We start from the raw sequence: 13,104 nt of genomic DNA, 5'->3' as shown, positions 1-13,104 counted from the left end.
GGACCAACTTTAGCATTCTTAGTAAGCAAATGAGCTTAAAATTACAAAAATTAATACAAAAAATAGCTTCAAAGTGCCTCTGATGTTGGGTTTTATGTTTTAAAACTCGCAGTTTGTAAAATGATAAACATTTTCTATAACCAATATATTTGTTATTGTTTCATAAATTGTACAAAAGTCTAAATCCGATAAAATAAGACCCATGACTATTGTATGAGTACTTGAACTTTATGTGGAGACATAAGAGTGGATTGGGTTCGAGTAAATAGTCAAAATGATCTATGGTACATGAAAGAGGTTGGGTATCTTATTCTGGTAACACCATTGGATGCGGCCTACTCTGTAGTTGTTAAAAAGAGTTATAAAATGCTACATATGATGTGATCCTAATTTGTACATGTTATGACATGAGGAGTGGGGGTGTCCTATGCAATGAGTTTGCATAAGATTAGAGCCAAGAAATAAGTCACTCTTGCTTTATAATGCTGTTTACTGTTTAAGATTGAATATTTCACCTAGATGACCCAAGTAACTCGATCTTAATCTTGAGTTAACTATGAACTCCTGTTTATTCGGGATTGTCCTTAGATTTGCATAGTTAAGGGTTGGCTCAACAACGCTGGCTCAATAAGACTCTCATTTCAGGTGTAAGACCGGATAGATAGCTGGGGACATAGGGTGTAAGACGGAGTTCCCCCTACTAGCTCGTAACGGACTAGCTCTAGAATAGTGTGATAAGTTAATTTGAGACGTTCAAATTAAAATTAAGGGAATTAGTAATTATATGAGATATAATTATATGTTTAATTTTAGAATTAAACGGAATAGGAGAATTTATATATTTAAATATGATATAAATATATAAAGATGGATATGTGTTAAAATTAATTTAATATTTGATATTAAATTAATTAAGTTTTATTTAATAATTAATTTATGAAAATAATCAAATTTTCATTTTTAAAATCAAAATTTGATTTTTAGATAAAATTGAAAAAATTGGAAAACAAAACACACAAAATGGAAAAAAGGATTTTCCATTATCCATCACCTAAGTAGCTCACACATGAAACAATGTCTTGGCCTGGTCTTCTCCAAGCATGAGCTGCAACTCATGCAACTCTTCTCTTTGCATGTTGATCTGCAATATAATGAAGAGATTGGAATGAAATCGGGCATGCAATCTATAGAGTTCTTGAGAGAAAAATTGGTTTGAAGAAAAGTTCTTCAACAAGGTTGTAGTAGTGAGCTTTTCTACTTCATCCCTTGATTTAAGCTTGTTTTGAGTCTCACAACTCAATCTAGAGCACTAAGAGAATAGTGGAGAAGATCTTGAGTTGGTCTACAATAGGATTTGGAGAAGCTTGCAGCTGGTGAAGGAGCTTTGAAGAAGTTCTACAAGAGGTATGTCTTGAAAATCACTTTTTCTGCAAAAGCATGCTTTATGTTTTGCCAAAATTAGTGAATTTGAATGCTTAGATGATCCTTGTGCTTCCACTGCTGTTGATATAAACCTACAATTGGTATCAGAGCATCAAATAAGCATTCAATTTGGTTTAATTTTGGTTTGGTGGGTGTTTTATATGAGAAATATGAAACTGGTGCACTGATATGGTTTTCTGAGTTTTGGCTGTTTAATTATCTTTAATTTCTCATATAAATTTGTAATTGGCTCTTTCTTGATGAGCTTTAATGTGATCTCAAGAGTCTGTAATTTATTTGGAGTCATTTGAGTTGAAATTAAGCTGTAAATCGAAGAAACAAGCGAAAAGGTCGAGTTGCAGTTCCAGAAAATCAGCCTCTATTCTTATCGTTGCTGAGCTTCGGTATCTAAATGATCGTTTAGCTTTATTCATTAGACGATGTGAAGAAAAGCTAGATGATTGTATAACAATGAGCATTGGTCGTTGTGATGTTGAACGCTAGACGATCATGTACCTGCGGGAGCTAAACGATGCATGCAATTTGCTATACAATAGCATTAATTGATCGTTTAGCTTTGGCGTGGGAACTAAATGATACATTGAATTTACTATACGATGGTACTATGCGATCGTTTAACAACGATGCGCACTAAGCAATGTGATGAAGTGCTACGTGATAACGCTAAGCGATCGTTTAGATGCAGAGCTAAGTGATCGTGTAGACGAAGAGCTAAGTGATGCGTTGAAGTTTTTATGCGATGGAACTAAAAAATCGCTTCCCTATGATGCTGAATGACACGATGATGTTCTATACGATGGAGCAAAGTGATCGTTTAGCTACGACAGATACTAAATGATGACATGAAGTGCTAGACGATGGTGTTAAGCGATCGTTTGGTTCTATACAATAGAACTAAGCGATAGTTATGAAAAGCTATATGATAACCCTGAGCGATCGCTTACTACGATCGTTTATCTTTGATCGGGAGCTAAATGATGCGTTGAGTTGCTATGTGATAGCACTACGCGATCGTTTACCTCTATGCGGTAGCTAAGCGATGCGTCGAGTTGCTATGCGATAGCACTACGCGATCGCATACCTTTGTGCGGCAGCTGGGTGATGCGTTGAATGCTATAGGATGGCATTAAACGATCGTTTACCTTTTGCGTGTGCTAAACAATCAAGCATTTATTAAACGATCAAGCAAAATGCAAAACGATGGTCGTAATTGCTAAACGATGAGACTTAGCGAAATGTTGAACATGTGTAAGAGATGCCGATTCGACCGGTTCTCTTGTGGTCTAGTCTGTTTCAACTTCGAATGGTTCTTGGCTAGACCGATTTAGGCTTGGCTGGTCTGGTTCAAACGGTTTGGGTCCGGTTCGAGCTACTTGAGTTTGTTTTGGAGCGGTTCGAAAGCTGTTTTGTAATAATTAGGTTTTGTTTGCTTGTTTTTTTTGCCAAAACTAAAACCATATAAGTTTGTGTTTAATTATTTATGCATTTGATGTATGTTATAATTAAATAAATCTTGTATGTGCATATAGTATCCCATTTAGATTTAAAATCCCACCATAGAAAGCATGTTACATGCATTGAAAGTATGTTATAATTGTTATAATATATAGTATGCATGTTAGGGTTTCTCGTATTTAATATAAATGTTATATTAAATGTTGAATGCCTCATGTATGTTATAGATGTTTAGCATGTCTAAAGTTTTATAAGTTATTATAAAATTGGATTAGACATTTAAAATCCATAAACAACAGCTGCATGCTTATGTAGGTTGACCACCTGTTTTAATTGTTAAAACTTATAAAAACAAGGTTACAAACTTAACCGGTATATAATCCTGTCTAAGGCTGGAGGTACTTAAGTTGACGGTTTACGGAACACCTCTTACCTGGGGATTATGGCCGAATAATTGAGCGTTGGTAACCGGTTTTATGAGCATATGTGAGTGATGTGAGATAATAAAATGGTTTATCACCTAGACATCGTAGGTAAAAATCCAATTATAAGAGTTATACTTGGATAAACCACATAGACTTAGGGTTGTTTTATTAGCTGAAAAGAACCTAAGTATAAATCTACCCAAAATAGAAAACTTCAGTAGGAGATTAATAACATATACGATACGTTATTTTTAGCTCTCACGTCTCTAAGAGTTCACAATCCAGATTTAAGTGGTACTTCGTGTCACCCTAGGAGTGACCTCCCTACGGAGAGTATTTTTTAGCTTAAATCTAGATTTCGATGAATAAGAGGAAGTTGTTCAAACGTAAGTCTATTATACGATAAATAGTTTTCAACTACTATGTCTCCACATAGTTTACACCGTGAGATTCATATGATGCTTCGTGTCACCCTGGAAGTGGCCTCCCTACGGAGAGTGTTTTGTATGAGTCAATATCAAGGTAAACGGAGGAAGTAGTTCATAGTAAGTGGGTGAAGGATATGTGTCAATATATCCTATGGTCTTCTCCATTAGTTTGAACCATGAGATTTCTATGTTGCACATGCTGGTTAGCTTTAATTGGCCTCTTGCTAGTCGTTTAGCGACGGCTATCCCCACGGAGGGTTGTAACATAGGATTTGGAACAACCCAAGCTTCAGTAAAATGAATAGGGTTTTATAGTTCTGTCTTGGATATTGTCTTCTATTTTGGAGGCAAGTTCATACCGTTCTATAAGATCTGAAAATGGCGGGTCACACTTACAAAAATTACTAAGTTGTTAGTAAAGATCTTGACCGAAAATGATAACTAAACGACTACAGGAATAAGAGTTATTCCGGGAATAGTGTTTGGTCAAAATTGTTTGTTTAGTGAAGGAGTATCTGACTGCCCCACGGTAGCACATATTCTGACTCATTAAAATATCGTTGCAAATAATTATTGGTTATGGGTACATTATTACTTTTTGCTAAAACTTGATTTTGGATTTAGTTACAATTTTCTAATTAGAATTTGTTTGATTTTTATCAACATGTCGAATTCTGGTATACTCACTTCCGATGTACATAACAGTAAAATCAAATCGACAAACAAATTATTAGCAGTTGATTATACCAATAGAGTTTTAACATAGGATTATCCTTTATCTCCCTACTCATCTAAAATTATGAATTATGTAGATGAGAATGCTGAATTCAAACAACAAGATAAATATGATTTACTTGTTATCAAAGCATGTTTAGTGGAAAACGATAAAATCTGGATAATTGATTCAGGTGCCGCTAATCATGTATGTACTATCTCACAGGAAACAAGTTCCTGGAGACAGTTGATAGAAGGTGAAACAATCTTTAAGGTAGGGACCGAGGAGATTGTTTTGGCCAAAACAGTAGGAGATATGAAGTTATTTATAGGAGATAAGTACATTTATTTGAAAAATGTATATTATATTCCTTCTATGAAAATGAATCTAATATCCGTCTCTTGTTTGCTAGAACAAAAATATAAAGTTTATTTCGAAAATGGTGAAGTGTTCATCAATATGAGAAATAAGTAGATTTACTCTGAAAAATTAGAAAATAACTTGTACATGTTAAAACCAACTGAGGTCAAAGCTTTGTAGAACATAGATATGTTTAAAACTACTGGGACTCATAAGAAAAGGAAGATTTCTCCAAATGCCTATCTTTGGTACTTGAGACCAAGTCACATAAATCTTAATAAGATTGAGAGATTGGTTAAGAATGATCTTTTAAAAAAGTTAGAAGACAGTTTATTACCACCATGTGAATCCATTCTTAAGGGTAAAATGACAAAAAGTTCTTTTTCTGGAAAAGGTCTTAGAGCCAAAGAACCCCTAGAGTTGATTCACTCAGACTTTGTGGGTCTCTAAATGTTAGAGCAAGATGAGGGTTTGAATATTTCATCAGTTTTATAGATGATTATTCAAGGTATGAGCATATTTACCTAATGCACCAAAAGTCTGAAACTTTTGAAAAGTTCAAAGAGTATAAGGTTGAGGTTCAGAACCAATTAGGTAAAAAGATTAAAACATTTCGATCGGATTGAGGTCGTGAGTATATGGACACAGAATTCCAGAACTATTTGATAGAACATGGAATTTAGTCTCAACTCACATCCCTTGGCATACCCAAGCAGAACAATGTGGCAGAGAGGAGAAACAGAACCTTGTTGGACATGGTTCGTTATGCTCAATTACCAAATTCTTTTGAGGGACACGCAGTTGAGACTGCGGTGTATATTTTGAACATAGTTCCCTTGAAAAGCGTTTCTGAAACGCCTTACGAGCTCTGGATGGGACGTAAAAGAAATTTACGTCACTTTGGAATTTGGGGTTGTCCAGCATATGTGTTGGTGCAGAATCCTAAAAAGCTGGAACACCGTTAAAAAATCTTCCTATTTGTAGGCTACCCAAAAGAAACTAAAAGTGGTCTCTTTTATGATCCTCAAGAAGATAAAGTGTTTGTATCGACAAATGCAACCTTCCTGGAGGAAGATTATATAAAGAACCATCAACCTCGCAGTAAGCTAGTAATATTAGAAATGGCTAGAGAAACGACAAATGTATCAACAAGAGTTGTTGATCGAGCAGGTCCTTCAACAAGAGTTGTTGATAGAGCAGGTCCATTAACAAGAGTTATTGATAAAACTGATACTTCACATCCTTCTCAAGAGTTGAAAATGCCTCGTCGTAGTGGGAGGGTTGTGCAACATCTTGATCGGAACATGGGTTTAACTGAAACTTAAGTCATCATATCAGATGATGGTTTAGAGGATCCATTGTCTTTTAATCAAGCAATGAACGATGTGGACAAAGACTAATGGATTAAAGCCATGGACCTTGAAATGGAATCTATGTATTTCAATTCAGTATGGGATCTTGTAGATCAACCAGAAGGGGTAAAACCCATTGGTTGTAAGTGGATCTACAAGAGAAAACGAGACCAAGCTGGTAAGGTACAGACCTACAAAGCTAGACTTGTGGCAAAAGGGTTTACCCAAAGAGAAGGGTTAGATTTTGAAGAAACCTTCTCTCCAGTTGCCATGATAAAGTGTATTAGAATACTCTTGTCCATAGCCACATTTTATGATTATGAAATATGGCAAATGGATGTCAAGACAACTTTTTTGAATGGTTATCTTGAAGAGAGTATCTATTTGTCTCAACCAGAAGGGTTTATACAACAGGATCAAGAGAAAAAGTTTGCAAGCTTAATCGATCCATTTATGGATTAAAACAAGCTTGTAGATCCTAGAATATGAGATTTGACACTGCGATCAAATTTTATGGCTTTGAACAAAATATTGACGAACCCAGTGTCTAGAAGAAAAATAGGCGCTTTTCTGATGTTGTATGTTGATGATATTCTACTAATTGGGAATAAGGTAGAATATCTAGTTGACGTGAAGAGATGGCTGGCTTCACAATTCCAAATGAAAGAATTGGGAGAAGCATAGTATGTTATTGGAATCAAATAGTTCAGAATCGCAAGAATAGAACATTGGCATTATCTCAAGCATCTTATATAGACAAGATGTTGTCTAAGTATAAAATGCAAAATTCCAAGAAAGGATCTTTACCTTTCAGGCATGGAATTTACTTGTTTAAGGAACAGAGTCTTAAGACACCTCAAGAAGTTGAGGAGATGAATCGAATTCCATATGCATCTGCAGTTGGGAATTTGGTGTATGCAATGTTGTATACTCGTCCCGATATATGCTATGTCGTAGGAATTGTCAGCAGATTTCAGTCTAATCCTGGTCATGACCATTGCACTGCTATTAAAAACATTCTCAAGTATCTTTGGAGAACGAGAGATTATATACTCGTGTATGGACCTAAGGATCTGATCTTTACTAGATACACTGATTCTGATTTCAGACCGATATTGATTCTAGGAAATCAACTTCGGGATCGGTATTTACTCTTAGCGGAGGAGCAGTTGTGTGGAGGAGCATCAAGCAGAGTTGTATTGTGGACTCCACAATGGAAGCTGAGTATGTTGCTGTAAGCGAATCAGCAAAAGAAACATAGCTGATCCATTTACGAAGGCTCTCTTGGCTAAAGTGTTCGAGAGTCACCTAGTAGGACTAGGTCTACGAGTTTTGTATCACTAAGGCAAGTGGGAGAATTCATGGGTATTGTGATGCCCTAGTTTATTGTATTTGTATATTTTATTCTCTCCATGTAAACTCAACATTGTATATATTTGTATATATTGATCCACTGGAGTTTTAGTCCAAGTGGGAGTATTGTTGGGTTTTATGTCCTAAAAACTCGCAGTTTGTAAAATGGTAAAAATTTTCTATAATTAATATACTTGTTATTAATTTCATAAATCGTGCGAAAGTCTAAATCCAATAAACTAAGACCCATGACTATTGTATGAGTACTTGAACTTTATGTGGAGACAGAAGAGTGGATCGGGTTCGAGTAAATAGTCAAAATGATCTATGGTACATGAATGAGGTTAGGTACCTTATTCTGGTAACAATATTGGATGCGGCCTACTTTGTAGTTGTTACAAAGAGTTGTAAAGTGCTGCATATGATGTGATCCTAATTTGTACATGTTATGACATGAGGAGTGGGGGCGTCTTATGCAATGAGTTTGCATAAGATCAAGACCAAGAAATAAGTCACTCTTACTTTATAACGCTGTTTACTGTTTAAGACTGACTATTTCACCTAGATGACCTAGGTAACTCGATCTTAATCATGAGTTAACTATGAACTTCTGTTTATTCGGGATTGCCCTTAGATTTACATAGTTCAGGGTTGGCTCAACAACGCCGGCTCAATAAGACTCCCATTTCAGGGGTAAGACCGGATAGATAGCTAGGGAGATTGGATGCAAGACGGAGTTCACACCTACCCGATTTAGGGATAGAAGAAAGGTTGTTCTCTCAAGTACTGAATCCAGGTCTTGAACAATGAGCCTCACCCTCTCACAAGGCTGAGAGAGTTTGGATCACAAACCAGTTATTCATTAGAGAATCAGTAGGGACTTGAGGAGTAAGACGAAATCTCGGGGGTAAAACATATATTTTACCCAGCTGTTATTACGAACAATTTGTGAAGGTTTGACTTGCTGATTATGGTTAAATCATGTGTACGTAATATATCTACAGTGAGGGGAGTGCAACTATGGGCTTTAGTGGAATGACCCATTAGTTAACGAATGGAGATTAATTTTGTCTAATGAGTTTAGCCAATTAATCTGGATCATTGGAGCCCATGATCTGTAGGTCCGTGAGTCCCCCTACTTGCTCGTAATGGACTAGCTTTAGAATAGCATTATACAAAGAGTTTGTATAAGACCGGACCACGAGATGACTAGACTCTGTATATAATGCCATTGATACTAGAGACTTACATCTCACCTAAACGACCATAGTTGACATGACCTCACTTCTTAGTGTTTTGGGAACTTCTTCCTTTGAGGGTAGTTCTTTGATTAGTATGGGTGAGAATGGCCAGATTGCCAACTCAACATGCTTACCTTTTTGGGGACTTATCTGATCTGGAAGTTGGAAACTCAATCTATAAGATGGAATTCACTCCTTTTCCAAAGAAATGATAAGTAGAGAAATTGCTCCCTTAAGGGATGATTCTGGGGCTTGAACATAGTGATCATAACTTCTCTTTGGAAGAGGGGACTTAGTCATAGTAGGACTATGACTTATGTTTATTAGAGGGATCATTGGTACTTAAGGAGTTAGATGTAACTATAGGGGCATAACAATTATTGGTCGAGCTATACTTAGAGTGATCTGTGAAAGGTTGTCGCACTACTGATTGGTTAAGATGGACACGTAATATATTTGTAGTAAGGAGAGTTCACTTGTCGGTCTTTAGTGGAGTGCCTGACAGTTAACGGATGGTGGATCCCATGACTAAAGAGTTTAGTCAGTTATTCACGTACCGTTAGAGCTTCGAGCTATAGGTCCATAAGGTTCCCTTAGTAGCTCAATGGATTCAGTTGAGGATTAGTTCTTGGTGTTGATTTGAAATCTTCAAATTGACAAGAGGTAATTCAATTATATATGATATGATCGGTATGATGTATGAGATACATTTAGTAGAGGATTAATGTAAATGAGATTTACATTAAGTACCATGGAATAGAAAAAGAGCTATGGTTTATATGTTTCATGAGATGAAGTATTAAAACTATAGGTTATAAATATAGTATGATAAGTTAGTTATCATTTATATTTATAATAATATTAATTATTGGATAATTAAATCTTTTTCTCTAATAACCAATTGAGTGGGAGGTTATTGGTGGTTTCATGGTAATCGTGAGATAAAAGGAAAATTGTTTTCCTAATTTTAGTAAGTTTGTACAAGGTTGAAAAATTTTTGTTTTTGAGAATTTTCTCTCTCGGAGAATAATCTCACGTAAGTTGTCAAGTAAATAGGATTTACTAAGCGACAACTTGGAGCGAGCTAAACGATCGTGTAGTGTTTGTAGCCGACAAAAACGCAACTAAGCGATGAGCTAAACGATTGCTTAGCTTTTGCTAAACGATCGGGCATCGATCTATACGATAGGTTCAACCTTCTCCTACTTGCTCATCATTTACACGATTGTTGATTCCTCCGTCTTCTGCCTTAAACCAAGCTCACACTGAGCCCACCCTCTGGATTCTCACACCGAAAATACTAAGGTAGCCTTCTTGTTAGTGTCATACTCAACTCGACACCATCAACAATCTGTGAAGGCCGTTCGTGCTGTTGGGGTGTTCATGACCAAGGCGATCATTGAGTTCAAGTGGGCGGTGTTCATGTAGTGTAGCGATCGTGTTGGACGAGCATTCGAGGTTGCTGTGTTCGAGCGTTCGTGATCAAGGAGCTTGGCGATGAGTCTACTAATGTGTGTAGAGTTTCTTCTTGATCATTTGTATTATAATGCTATAATTTTTGTAATGAATGCATAACCGTATGTTTCTGTTTATGACTGTAATTGTAAAGTTCATATATGATTGTAATTTGGAATGATATTTCCGCTGCTCATGGAAATCCTCGTGCACAATTTCCTTCAATTGATATCAGAGCCAAGTTGTTCTGATATTCCAAATTACAACTCTGTTTTGAACTTCATTTTACAGTTGCGTTGGGTTTCTGTATTTGTATTTAATTGTTAAGTGCATTTGTGGATGGAGTTAATGAATGTTTCGGGTTTAATTACCTTTAGTTAAAGCTTTCTTCAATTACAAAGTGTTAATTTGTAGGGGCCTCTGTGTTTCTGGGCGTAATTAACTTGCAGTCGAGTCTGTCATTCAAAGAGTTTGAGTTAGTCGAGTCGTTCGAGATGAAGTTTTGAAGCATGAAGATGCAGTTCTCAACGAAGAAGAAGACCAAGTGTTGGTTCTATCGTGTAGCCTAAGGTAAACGATCGTTTGGATTTATTTAAGGGGTCGTGTAGATTTTTCTATACGATCGTGTAGTTTTTACTAAATGATCGTTTAGTAAATACTAAGCAATAGGGTAAATCGTTTACTTTATCGCGTAGCGTTGGTTGCCCGATCGTGTAGGTGCTGGAGGTAGACAATCGTAGTGGGAGCATGTGATGCCCATCGTTTATTAAAAGGCGCGCACTAGACGATCGTGTAGTTAGCAAGCCTCATTGCTTAGTTACTACCTACACAATCGGCGTATGCGATACGGAGGTGCTAGCTAAGCGATCATGTAGGCGATGGTGCTTTGTCGCATTCGTTTAAACGTTTGTGTAAGGTGGGCATTGTGCGGAGTGCGCTAAGCGATCACATACCTCAGGCTTCATCGCCTAGTAAAAGGTACACGATCATGTAGTATTTGCTAAATGATCGTTTAGCTTTGGGAGCGTTGGTAAATGATAGAACAAAGTATTTGTTTTATCGTGTAGACGATCGTGGGGAGTTTAGTACATGATGGTTGGAGATACGTTGCTTCGCCCTAACGGTTCAAGACTCAGTTCGCCTATTTGAACTGGAGACTCCTTGTCTTTGTAATAGTTAGCTTTAATTTTGTGATTTTAAGGCAATTTTACTCGGTTCATCAACTTTTTTTTTTATACATATAATGTATGGTACTTATATGCCAAAGTGTTTGTCATATAGTTTAAAACCCACCTTAGGTCGTGCAATTATTCATACATCATGTATTATAATCGAGCATGAAGAAATTACTTGAAAGCATGCGCATGCATCATGAAATATAAAAGTTATATTTGCAGAGAGCATTATCATGCATCATCCTTTTATTATAAGTGTTATAGTCTAAGGGTGAATAGAAGCATGTTTTGCTTGTTTCATTGCTGTTTTGTATAAGTGTTATATAAAAGAAGTATCAATGAATGGCCACTGCATTGAGCATGACACTTAGGCTGTTTATAATCGTTATGAATGCCTTGCATGTGTTAGCTTAACATTGTGGTCATGGTTTCCGTTTATAAGTGTTATAAAGGAAATTAGATCTAAAATAAATAATTCAGAGTTGCATGCAGACTTAGGGTGAACTCTAGTTTTTCAAAAGGGTTTTAAAATTGGAGAGATAGACCTAAGTTCAAGTGGTTCTAAAGAGTTTAGTAACCTAGATTAATCTTTTAAAATCGGTTTAATGGGATTAAATTTGTTGGCATAAAAGATTAAATTTGTTTTAAATCTATCTATAAGAGACTTTTTGTCTAAGGCAGGTTCTGGCTTGGCTGGGGTTCTTAAATTGACGGAAACGTATCACCCCTACCTGGGAGCCTACCTGGAAAGATGAATTAGATAGATTTTCAACAAGTATGCGACGATTTGGTCAAAGACTCTGTTAAAGAGTTCAGAAGATGATGATAAAAATTTTTTTAACTATCCAAGGTAAAGGTTACTCTTGGGCAAACCTAAAAGTCACCTAGTTAAAATCCTTACCCATGTTTTTTTTAAGTAAGCTAAACCCTAGGTTATAAAATACTCAGTGGGAGGAAGAGATGTATTTGATTTATCTATGATTCCACTCACGTTTCTCCTTGTATGTTCACACAGTGAAATTCATGCTTGGCCTCGTGGTGCCCTGGGAGCATCCCTTTTCGGATGGTGTTTGCATGAGTCAATATCAAGGTGGACGGAAAGAGTGTTTATAGTAAGTGGGTGAAGGGTGTGTGTCAACACGTTCTATGGTCTCTGCCATTGGTTCACACCGTGAGATCATCCTATACTCCCTCGTGGCGCCCTGTGAGCGTCTCCCTTTGGATGGGTTTTGTGTAGTTGGTTAAGATTAAGGTGAACTCTAGAAATGTATAGGGTCCCTTTAGGTTTTTCCCCAATAGAAAATTTTCCCTTCGGATGTTCTTTTTGGGGTGGATCTCTAGGTCCTAAAATGGCGGGTCACATTTATGGGAGATTGTTAAGTAAGTCAATGATCTCTTAGCCAAATCAATGATGGCTAGTCATTATAGAAGCAAGAGTTGTTTTAGTATTAATGACTGGTCGAGAACTTCTCAATTCAGAGGAGAGATAATTGACCTCTCTTCGACGGCTTTTGTCTTAGACCTTTGAAGCATCATTGTGAAACTAGATATCATACGGGGTTCATATTAGTTTTGCTAAACCCTTATTGGATGTTGTTTTGTTTTACAATGGCTATTTTCTTAAAACCTAACGTAGGTCAATGTGTTTTTCTTTTCAGCAACTCGTTAGTATTTCCATTTAGTGTTTTTAATATGACCGACT

The sequence above is a fragment of the Benincasa hispida genome, chromosome 11 (assembly GCF_027475165.1).
Source record: "Benincasa hispida cultivar pf3 chromosome 11, pf3_genome.v1.1, whole genome shotgun sequence".
In the NCBI taxonomy this organism is placed as follows: Eukaryota; Viridiplantae; Streptophyta; class Magnoliopsida; order Cucurbitales; family Cucurbitaceae; genus Benincasa; species Benincasa hispida.
The sequence above is the reverse complement of the archived record's forward strand: the minus strand, read 5'-3'. Positions refer to the sequence as shown.